A 12,285-nucleotide genomic window follows, 5' to 3' on the forward strand; every position below is an offset into this window, starting at 1 on the left:
GAGCCGGCACGGAAACCCGGTATTGAGGATCTCCAAATAATAATCACCATCATCATCATCTTCGTCATTATATTCATAATCTTATTTACCCTCTTTTGATACGCAGTAACATTCACATTGCAAAAATACCACCCAGTTATAATAAGTACATAAAACAACAAAGAAAAATAACCCCTATTTACAAAAAATAAAAAACGCCAATAAGCAAGTCCAACATTTTCCTATTTGACAGTATTCTGACACCTGAAAACCTTCCATCATAGAATGAAGGGATGCAAGTGGATTCCTAGGTAGAATAAATAAGGGGTACCTTTAAAGACGGTTTCAGAGACTACTTAAGAAACCCAGACAGCAGGAGTAACTGCCTTCATTTCTATTTACCAAGGAAACAACCTCCTTCACTTCCGCGGGGATCAATCCCAGTCGTCAGCGTACTCATTTATCACGCTATCACTGATCAGGAAGGCTACATAAATCCTTATAAGTGTCTATATCTAAAAAGGCTAAATATATTTCCTTGGATCGTTTAGATTTCAAATAGATGATTTCTTTAGACCAGGGATCCTCAAAATTTGGGGCGTGCCCTCTGTGCCCTTGTGTGGGGGTTGTTTTAGTTCCATGTAAAGGATGGCGTGCAAGAGCCATAGAAAAACAAGTATTGGCAAGCCAACAGGTCTGAAGTTGTCTAAAAATGTTTAGGTCGAGCACGCAAGCGCTCTTGCCTGTTGTAAACTATCTGTGGACTTTTAACCACGCCCATCACTATCACTCATTCATGGGCTTGCCTTTCAAAAATCTTTATTATCATTGGTAAATGCTTTACGTTTGGTTGCCGCCTTGGCAATCGACCCTGTTACATGGATAATTGCAGGTTTGCCGATAAATTTGATTACGAACAAACTTCTTTTTCCTTTTGTGTCTCTCCTTTGTGCTCATGCTCGTGGTAGCCGTGCCACTTTGAATGCCACTTTGAATCGGCTTGCTTTTGTCAACTGTTTTACTTTTCATTTTCAATTTATGTGGCAAGAAAAGTCCAGTTAGGAATTTATGACGCTAATAGCTCTAACTCGAGAAAACGTGAGACCCACTGCATTGCAAATGCTTGTTTGTTTTTTTCAATGAGTATTTTTCTTTGCCATAATTTCTTCAAAACATTATTGTAGAGGAAGCCACCGGGTAGTGCTAATCTAAAAAAAAAAAAAATTTACTAAAAGCTAAAATTGTTTTTACTCTCTAAAAGCACACATTACCCTAGCATTCCCTGGCACTGAAGGGACCTACTTTGTTTATGGATGTGCTCCATATGAAAGGACAAAATGCTGTCACTCACAGTAAAGTTAGCCAATGGCTGAAGTTGACTGACCCACTTCCCCATAATGTATGCCACAGTGAGCAGTATAAAAATGTTAATGACACAATAAGAGTCACTGGATAGAGAAGGCTGTCTGAAAGCCCCTGAAAATAAGTATACTATACATATAGGTTTAGTAAAATCAAAAGGTCTTGGCTCACTCCAGACCTAAGAAGACAACTAGTGTGTGAGTCGAGGAGCACCTGATTGATGCATTGCAGACTATGCTCTAGCTCTAAAAACAGAGCAGACATTAGTTAAAGAGGTCTCCCACAGAAATCACAGCTGGTTGCCACGTTCAGTTTGCAAACATGTGAACCAATTCTGTATTGCACCTCATCACGTCTAAATAGGGTACAGTGTTAAAGTATTGTTAAGGTCTCTGAAAAAATAATTTACAGGGAAAATGTATGTGGTGAGGTCAGAGGAGCAAGAGACATAGCTGAACGCTGCATATTAGTTAATGCATGAAGGCGTGGGGCAATTGTTTATGTCTCCTAGCATAAATATCCAACTCAATGGTGTTGATTGTATCAATGACTGAAGAATAAAATCTTGTAACAGTTCATTCTTATGCCATCCAAATCGCATGCACATAACTGCAAAAGGTAAGTAACTCAATGCACTATCCCAACTAATCAGAACGGGTGATCTGAAGGTTCTACAAGCATTTCTACATGTACTGCATGTGTCTAATGACATAGCAAAGCAGCATTTCAATATGTGACCCATGGTATGATATCCTAACAAACAGCATGCAAAAACAATGCAAATGTATGTGATTAGTCTAGACTTAAGATCTGGATTTTGCCTCTGATTTTACTTGAAATGCCTTAGGAACTGAAGATCAGTGTAATGCCTGCCCGACTGCACCTACCTGCAAGTTCCTCAGGAGCCAGAGGAAACGATGAGGCCAAGCCACTGTTGATGTTTTCATGGTGTATTTTGAAAGGTCTCTTTCCAAGCGTATATCCCTCCACTGAGTTCATATAGCAAGCCACAGACTGTTGACCTCCACCTCAGCACAGTCGATTATCATGGGTGTGAGACAAAGGCTTTTCAGTGATATGAAACGTAACCCAGAGCATGATTCTGTGATGTAGAAGGGCACCTCAAGTGTGCCTTCCTTATCCAGCATGACTCTTGTTAATCATCTGGGTTGTGGAGGACTTCAGGTGGTGAAAGTGATAAGAATACAGAAGCAGTGTCATGCCTTTTTACCTTTCCCTCCCAGAGAAATGCACACTGCTCTTCCTAATATGTTAAAATTGGTCTGCCAGTCACCTGCAATCGTGAACTGTTCCCGTCCATATGGACATGAATGTTTCATATGTAAGCATTACTTTTGTGCATCAAGGATGTATATGGAGTGCATGTGACACATATGGCGATGGGCACACTGGAATCCATTTTGATTTCCCACATTACAGTTCTACCGAAGATGGAGGGTGGAGAGAGTATCATACAGCAGATGTGAATTGGAGGTCTCCAGGGCATTCCAGGGACTGTTTGTGGTGGATCAGTTTGAGTGTAAAAGAAATGGTGATAAAGGGCCCTTATAAGCCAGCCCTAGGGAGTATCCCCAGTCATTACCAGCACCATTGCTCACTGGCAAAGCTATGCCCACAGGTAGTTAATTGGGACAACCTCCTTCTCTTTTGTTTCCTTGTTTTGATTTTCTCATGAAAGGAGACAGCTCCACCCCACCTTTCTGTTAGCACCTGACAACAAGGATCATGATCAACAAATATCAACAAAGATCAGCGTGGAAAAAGCAAAAGGCAAGAATTGCCCATACCAGGTTAAGAGTTGACTGTCGGAATACCCAACGAATGTCTGCAACTCTGGTATGCCAAGAGGTCTCTAGAAGAATACAGGGTCTCCACAGCAGTGATGACCCAGACCCTCTGTGCTCTATGGCTGGGGGACCTACAGCTAACATTCTTTGCCAGGTTTGATACCAAAAAAACAAAATCTAAGGAATTCAGCTTATAATGCCTGGATCCAGCTTCAAGTGGGAGAGCTGACTGACAATTCAAAGGGGCACTGGAGATGCCATTTAATGAGAAGAATGCAGTTCAGAAAGAAATGAGGCACTTAGTGTAGGAAAGTACCATCTTGCCTGGCATGTTACCCCCATATTTCACTGTATATATGTTGTTTTAGTTGTATGTGTCACTGGGACCCTGCCAGCCAGGGCCCCAATGATCATAAGTGTGCCCTGTATGTGTTACCTGTGTGATGACTAACTGTCTCACTGAGGCTCTGCTAACCAGAACCTCAGTGGTTATGCTCTCTCATTTCTTTCCAAATTGTCACTAACAGGCTAGTGACCAATTTCACCAATTTACATTGGCATACTGGAACACCCTTATAATTCCCTAGTATATGGTACTGAGGTACCCAGGGTATTGGGGTTCCAGGAGATCCATATGGGCTGCAGCATTTCTTTTGCCACCCTTAGGGAGCTTTGACAATTCTTACACAGGCCTGCCACTGCAGTCTGAGTGAAATAACGTCCACGTTATTTCACAGCCATTTACCACTGCACTTAAGTAACTTATATGTCACCTATATGTCTAACCTTTACCTGGTAAAGGTTGGGTGCTAAGTTACTTAGTGGGTGGGCACCCTGGCACTAGCCAAGGTGCCCCCACATTGTTCAGGGCAAATTCCCCGGACTTTGTGAGTGCGGGGACACCATTACACGCGTGCACTATACATAGGTCACTACCTATGTATAGCTTCACAATGGTAACTCCGAACATGGCCATGTAACATGTCTAAGTTCATGGAATTGCCCCCCCAATGCCATCCTGGCATTGGTGAGACAATCCCATGATCCCCCGGGTCTCTAGCACAGACCCGGGTACTGCCAAACTGCCTTTCCCGGGGTTTCACTGCAGCTGCTGCTGCTGCCAACCCCTCAGACAGGTTTCTGCCCTCCTGGGGTCCAGCCAGGCTTGGCCCAGGAAGGCAGAACAAAGGACTTCCTCAGAGAGAGGGTGTTACACCCTCTCCCTTTGGAAAAAGGTGTCAGGGCTGGGGAGGAGTAGCCTCCCCCAGCCTCTGGAAATGCTTTGATGGGCACAGATGGTGCCCATCTCTGCATAAGCCAGTCTACACCGGTTCAGGGATCCCCAAGCCCTGCTCTGGCGCGAAACTGGACAAAGGAAAGGGGAGTGACCACTCCCCTGACCTGCACCTCCCCTGGGAGGTGCCCAGAGCTCCTCCAGTGTGCTCCAGACCTCTGCCATCTTGGAAACAGAGGTGCTGCTGGCACACTGGACTGCTCTAAGTGGCTAGGGCCAGCAGGTGATGTCTGAGACTCCTTCTGATAGGCTCTTACCTGTGTTGCTAGCCTATCCTCCTTCCTAGGTAGCCAAACCTCCTTTTCTGGCTATTTAGGGTCTCTGCTTTTGGGAATTCTTTAGATAACGAATGCAAGAGCTCATCAGAGTTCCTCTGCATCTCTCTCTTCACCTTCTGCCAAGGAATCGACTGCTGACCGCGCTGGAAGCCCGCAAAACCGCAAAAAAGTAGCAAAGACGACTACTGCAACCTTGTATCGCTGATCCTGCCACCTTCTTGACTGTTTTCCTGGTGGTGCATGCTGTGGGGGTAGTCTGCCTCCTCTCTGCACTAGAAGCTCCGAAGAAATCTCGCGTGGGTCGACGGAATCTTCCCCCTGCAACCGCAGGCACCAAAAGACTGCATCACCGGTCCTCTGGGTCCCCTCTCAGCACGACGAGCGTGGTCCCTGGAACTCAGCAACTCTGTCCAAGTGACTCCCATAGTCCAGTGACTCTTCAATCCAAGTTTGGTGGAGGTAAGTCCTTGCCTCTCCACGCCAGACTGCATTGCTGGGTACCGAGTGATTTGCAGCTGCTCCGGCTCCTGTGCACTCTTCCAGGATTTCCTTTGTGCACAGCCAAGCCTGGGTCCCCGACACTCTAACCTGCAGTGCACGACCTCCTGAGTTGTCCTCCGGCGTCGTGGGACCTTCTTTTGTGACTTCGGGTAAGCTCCTGTTCACTCTTCTTCGTAGTGCCTGTTCCAGCACTTCTGCGGGTGCTGCCTGCTTCTAGGTGGGCTCCTTGTCTTGCTGGATGCCCCCTCTGTCTCCTCACGCAATTGGCGACATCCTGGTCCCTCCTGGGCAATAGCAGCATCCAAAAACCCTAACTGCGACCCTTGCAGCTAGCAAGGCTTGTTTGCGGTCTTTCTGCACGGAAATACCTCTGCAAGCTTCTTCACCACGTGGGACATCCATCCTCCAAAGGGGAAGTTTCTAGCCCTCTTCGTTCTTGCAGAATCCACAGCTTCTACCATCCAGTGGTAGCTTCTTTGCACCCACAGCTGGCATTTCCTGGGCATCTGCCCACTCCCGACTTGATCGTGACTTTTAGACTTGGTCCCCTTGTTCCACAGGTACTCTCGACTGGAAATCCATTGTTGTTGCATTGCTGGTGTTGGTCTTCCTTGCAGAATTCCCCTATCATGACTTCTGTGCTCTCTGGGGAACTTAGGTGCACTTTGCACCCACTTTTCAGGGTCTTGGGGTGGTCTATTTTTCTAACCCTCACTGTTTTCTTACAGTCCAGGCGACACTCTACAAGCTCACATAGGTTTGGGGTCCATTCGTGGTTCGCATTCCACTTTTGGAGTGTATGGTTTGTGTTGCCCCTGTACCTATGTGCTCCCATTGCAATCTATTGTGACTATACATTGCTTGCACTGTTTTCTATTGCTATTACTGCATAATTTTGGTATTGTGTACATATATCTTGTGTATATTTGCTATACTCATACTGAGGGTACTCACTGAGATACTTTTGTCATATTGTCATAAAAATAAAGTACCTTTATTTTTAGTATATCTGTGTATTGTGTTTTCTTATGATATTGTGCATATGACACCAGTGGTATAGTGGGAGCTTTGCATGTCTCCTAGTTCAGCCTAAGCTGCTCTGCTAAGCTACCATTTTCTATCAGCCTAAGCTGCTAGACACCTCTTCTACACTAATAAGGGATAACTGGACCTGGTGCAGAGTGTAAGTACCCCTTGGTACCACTACAAACCAGGCCAGCCTCCTACATTGGTGGCAGCGGTGGGATAAGTACTTGCAACTACTTACCACTTTGTCATTTTGTACTTTTCATAAGAGAAAAATATACAAAACAAGTTCAGTGTATGTACACCTAACCAAAAAGTTGTGTTTTTCTTCTCTTACTCTTTTGCTAAGTGCTGAAAAGTACCTCTAAAACTTTCAAAAAGTTCTTAAAAAGTTTAAAAAGTTTGTTTCTGTTCCTTAAAAAGTACTGAAACTTTTTCTTTCTTTTTCTGTCCCTTAAACCTTTTCTATCATGTCTGGTACAGGTCAAACTGTTGATCTGACCAGAGTTGCTTATGATCACCTTAGCTGGAAAGGAGCAAGGAGTCTCTGCATTGAAAGAGGTTTAGGGGTAGGGAAGAATCCCTCAAGAGAACTGGTAGTTAATATGCTCATTGAACAGGATAAGACCATAGTTGGCACATCTGGTGAAAAATTAGCTGATGGTTCACACTCTGATTCTGGGGTAGCCCCAGTAATAGTGTTAGAAGGGAACCTTCCCAACCTGCCCCTTAGCAGGCCACCTAGCATGGCTGGTACTAATGTGAGTTCTCATCACAGTAGGAGTGTTACTTCTGTAGGCCAGAATGTTAGAATGCCATCTGTTAGGGACAGGTCTCCCTCTGTCCATTCACACCATTCTTCTGTGTCAAGGCATGCCCAACCCACCCCCCCTGAAGACAGAATGTTAGAAAGGGAACTCAGTAGCTTGAGAGTGGAAGAGTCCAGGCTGAAGCTTAAAAAGCAACAGCTGGATCTAGACAGGGAAGTATTTGACTTAGAAAAAGAAAGAGAGAGGTTGGGGTTTGGACCCCATGGTGGCAGCAGCAGTTTTACAGATAGTAATCCTGTGAATGAGCATGATTCTAGGAATCTGCACAAGATAGTTCCCCCTTATAAGGAGGGGGGTGACATTAACAAGTGGTTTGCTGCACTTGAGAGGGCCTGTGTTGTACAGGGAGTCCCTCAAAGGCAGTGGGCTGCTATCCTATGGCTATCTTTCAGTGGAAAGGGTAGGGATAGGCTCCTTACTGTGAAGGAAAGTGATGCCAATAGATGGTTATGGCTTAACCACTGAACAGTACAGGATCAAGATCAGAGAAACTAAAAACGGAGTCTTCACAAGACTGGGTAGACTTTGTTGACCATTCAGTGAAGGCCTTGGAGGGGTGGTTACATGGCAGTAAAGTTTCTGACTATGAAAGCCTGTATAACTTAATCCTGAGAGAGCATATTCTTAATAATTGTGTGTCTGATTTGTTGCACCAGTACCTGGTGGACTCAGATCTGACCTCTCCCCAAGAATTGGGAAAGAAGGCAGACAAATGGGTCAGAACAAGGGTGAACAGAAAAGTTCATACAGGGGGTGACAAGGATGGCAAGAAGAAGGATGGTAAGTCTTCTGACAAGGGTGGGGACAAATCTAAAAATGAGTCTTCATCAGGCCCACAAAAACACTCGGGTGGGGGTGGTGGGCCCAAATCCTCTTCAAATCAAAATCAAGTAAAGAAACCATGGTGCTATTTATGTAAAGTAAAAGGCCATTGGACAACTGATGCCAGTTGTCCAAAGAAAAGCACCAAGCCTCCCACCACTAATCCCCTGCTGCTACACCTAGTGCCCCTAGTAATAGTAGTGGTGGTGGGAGCAAACCTACTAATAGCCAAACCAAGGGAGTAGCTGGGCTCACTTTTGGTAATTTAGTTGGTGTTGGTCTTGTTAGGGAGACCACAGAGGCTGTGTTAGTCTCTGAAGGTGCCATTGATTTGGCCACCTTGGTTGCTTGTCCCCTTAATATGGATAAGTACAAGCAACTTCCCCTAATAAATGGTGTTGAGGTTCAAGCCTACAGGGACACAGGTGCCAGTGTTACCATGGTAATAGAGAAACTGGTCCACCCTGAACAACACCTACTTGGTCATCAGTACCAAGTGACTGATGCTCATAACAACACACTTAGCCACCCCATGGCTGTTGTAAATCTCAACTGGGGGGGGGGTTACTGGTCCAAAGAAAGTTGTGGTTGCCTCAGATTTACCTGTAGACTGTCTACTAGGGAACGATTTAGAGACATCAGCTTGGTCAGAAGTGGAGTTGGAGGCTCATGCAGGCGTGCTGGGCATTCCTGGGCATATTTTTGCTTTGACAAGGGCTCAGGCCAAAAAGCAAAAAGGACAGGGTGACTTGGATCCTGGAAGAATGGACCAAGTGCTCCCTAAAGCTAGGGTTAGTAAAGGTAAAACACTACCTACTATCCCTACCTCTACAGTGGATTCAACTTCTGAGGAAGAAGAATTTCCACCCTGTGCAGAACCTACACCAGAGGAGCTGGAAGCAGACACTGCTGAGCTTTTGGGTGGAGGGGGGCCTGCCAGGGAGGAGCTGAGTGTGGCACAGCAGACCTGTCCCACACTAGAGGGTCTAAGACAGCAAGCTGTCAAACAGCAAAATTGGGATGTCAGTGACTCTCACAGAGTTTACTGGGAGGACAACCTCTTGTATACTGAAGCAAGGGATCCAAAACCTGGAGCAACCAGGAGATTGGTGATTCCCCTGCAATACAGAGAGTTCCTCCTAACTCTAGCCCACGACATTCCCTTGGCTGGACATTTAGGACAAATAAAAACTTGGGACAGGCTTGTTCCCTTGTTTCATTGGCCTAGAATGTCAGAGGACACAAAGGAATTTTGTAAGTCCTGTGAAACCTGTCAAGCCAGTGGCAAAACAGGTGGCACCCCAAAGGCACCCCTTATTCCACTGCCTGTGGTTGGGGTTCCCTTTGAAAGTGTAGGGGTTGACATACTTGGCCCCCTTGGCCCTCCTACTGCTTCAGGCAATAGGTTTATTTTGGTGGTAGTGGACCATGCCACCAGATATCCTGAAGCCATTCCTCTAAGGACCACTACAGCTCCTGCAGTGGCAAAGGCCCTCCTGGGAATCTTTTCCAGGGTGGGCTTCCCAAAAGAGGTGGTATCAGACAAGGGAAACAATTTCATGTCTGCTTACTTAAAGGCCATGTGGAAGGAATGTGGTGTTACATACAAGTTCACCACACCCTATCATCCACAAACAAATGGACTGGTTGAGAGGTTTAATAAAACTCTCAAAGGAATGATAATGGGACTCCCTGAAAAACTCCGCAGGAGATGGGATGTCCTGTTACCTTGCCTCCTTTTTGCTTACAGGGAGGTACCCCAAAAAGGAGTGGGCTTCAGCCCCTTTGAACTCCTATTTGGACACCCTGTAAGAGGTCCTCTAACACTTGTAAAGGAGGGTTGGGAACAACCTTTAAAAGCTCCTAAGCAAGACATAGTGGACTATGTACTTGGCCTAAGATCCAGAATGGCTGAGTACATGAAAAAGGCCAGTAAAAACCTTCAGGCCAGCCAAGAGCTCCAAAAGCAATGGCATGACCAGAAGGCTGTTCTGATTCAGTACCAACCAGGGCAGAAAGTGTGGGTCTTGGAGCCCATGGCCCCAAGAGCACTCCAAGACAAATGGAGTGGACCCCACATTATTGTTGAGAAAAAAGGAGAAGTCACCTACTTGGTTGACTTGGGCACTGCCAGGAGTCCCCTTAGGGTGCTCCATGTCAATCGCCTGAAACCCTACTATGACAGAGCTGATCTCACCCTGCTCATGGCAACAGATGAAGGACAGGAAGAAGAGAGTGACCCTCTCCCTGATCTCTTCTCTTCCACAGAACAAGATGCTCTAGTGGAAGGTTTAGTTCTGGCAGATTGTCTTACTGCTGAGCAGAAAGACCACTGCATAAATCTCCTGGGTCAGTTTTCTGAACTCTCTTCCACTGTGCCAGGCACCACTTCTTGGTGTGAGCACACTATAGATACTGGAGACAGCTTGCCTGTCAAAAGTAAGATCTATAGGCAGCCTGACCATGTCAGAGACTGCATAAAACAAGAGGTTCAGAAAATGCTTGAACTGGGAGTGGTTGAGCACTCTGAAAATCCATGGGCCTCTCCTGTGGTACTTGTACCAAAACCTCATTCCAAAGATGGAAAGAAGGAAATGCGGTTCTGTGTAGATTATAGAGGTCTCAACCAGGTTACTAAAACTGATGCTCACCCTATACCCAGGGCAGATGAGCTAATAGATACACTGGCATCTGCCAAGTATCTAAGCACCTTTGATTTGACTGCAGGGTATTGGCAGATCAAGTTATCAGAGGATGCTAATGCAAAAACTGCATTTTCAACCATTGGAGGGCACTACCAATTCACAGTAATGCCTTTTGGGTTGAAAAATGCACCTGCCACTTTTCAAAGGTTGGTGAATACAGTCCTGCAAGGGTTGGAGGCTTTTAGTGCAGCATATCTAGATGATATAGCTGTCTTTAGCTCCACCTGGGATGCTCACCTGGTCCACCTGTGGAAAGTTTTGGAGGCCCTGCAAAAGGCAGGCCTCACTATCAAGGCTTCAAAGTGCCAGTTAGGGCAGGGGAAAGTGGTTTATCCTGGACACCTTGTAGGTGGAGAACAGATTGCACCACTTCAGGGGAAAATCCAAACTATTATAGATTGGGTTCCCCCTACAACTCAGACCCAGGTGAGAGCCTTCTTAGGCCTCACTGGGTATTATAGGAGGTTCATAAAGAACTATGGCTCCATTGCAGCCCCTCTTAATGACCTCACATCTAAGAAAATGCCTAAAAAGGTATTGTGGACAGCTAGCTGTCAGAAAGCTTTTGAGGAGCTGAAGCAGGCCATGTGCTCTGCACCTGTCCTGAAAAGCCCTGTTACTCCAAAAAATTAATTGTCCAAACTGATGCATCTGAATTAGGGGTAGGGGTAGGGGCAGTCTTATCACAACTTAATTCTGAGGGCCAGGATCAACCTGTTGCTTTTATCTGCAGGAGGTTGACCCCTAGAGAAAAGCGTTGGTCTGCCATGGAGAGGGAGGCCTTTGCTGTGGTCTGGGCACTGAAGAAGTTGAGGCCATACCGGTTTGGCACTCACTTCATTGTTCAGACAGACCACAAACCTCTACTTTGGCTAAAACAAATGAAAGGTGAAAATCCTAAATTGTTGAGGTGGTCCATATCCCTACAGGGAATGGACTATACAGTGGAACATAGACCTGGGAGTACCCACTCCAATGCAGATGGACTCTCCAGATATTTCCACTTAGACAACGAAGACTCATCAGGTCATGGCTAGTCTTATTGTCCTTCGTTTGGGGGGGGGGTTGTGTAGGAAAGTACCATCTTGCCTGGCATGTTAACCCCATATTTCACTGTATATATGTTGTTTTAGTTGTATGTGTCACTGGGACCCTGCCAGCCAGAGCCCCAGTGCTCATAAGTGTGCCCTGTATGTGTTACCTGTGTGATGACTAACTGTCTCACTGAGGCTCTGCTAACCAGAACCTCAGTGGTTATGCTCTCTCATTTCTTTCCAAATTGTCACTAACAGGCTAGTGACCAAGTTCACCAATTTACATTGGCATACTGGAACACCCTTATAATTCCCTAGTATATGGTACTGAGGTACCCAGGGTATTGGGGTTCCAGGAGATCCCTATGGGCTGCAGCATTTCTTTTGCCACCCTTAGGGAGCTTTGACAATTCTTACACAGGCCTGCCACTGCAGCCTGAGTGAAATAACGTCCACGTTATTTCACAGCCATTTACCACTGCACTTAAGTAACTTATAAGTCACCTATATGTCTAACCTTTACCTGGTAAAGGTTGGGTGCTAAGTTACTTAGTGTGTGGGCACCCTGGCACTAGCCAAGGTGCCCGCACATTGTTCAGGGCAAATTCCCCGGACTTTGTGAGTGCGGGGACACCATTACACGCAT

General features: G+C 45.9%; 1 protein-coding gene across 1 annotated transcript in view; it reads right to left on the reverse strand.

Annotated features, from left to right (window-relative positions):
* The window catches only part of LOC138245536 (protein bicaudal C homolog 1-A-like), a 275,979-nt gene that overhangs the window by 197,852 nt on the left and 65,842 nt on the right, over nt 1-12,285 (reverse strand). The window lies entirely within an intron of this gene.

Source organism: Pleurodeles waltl, chromosome 7 (genome assembly GCF_031143425.1).
Source record: "Pleurodeles waltl isolate 20211129_DDA chromosome 7, aPleWal1.hap1.20221129, whole genome shotgun sequence".
Taxonomy (NCBI): domain Eukaryota; kingdom Metazoa; phylum Chordata; class Amphibia; order Caudata; family Salamandridae; genus Pleurodeles; species Pleurodeles waltl.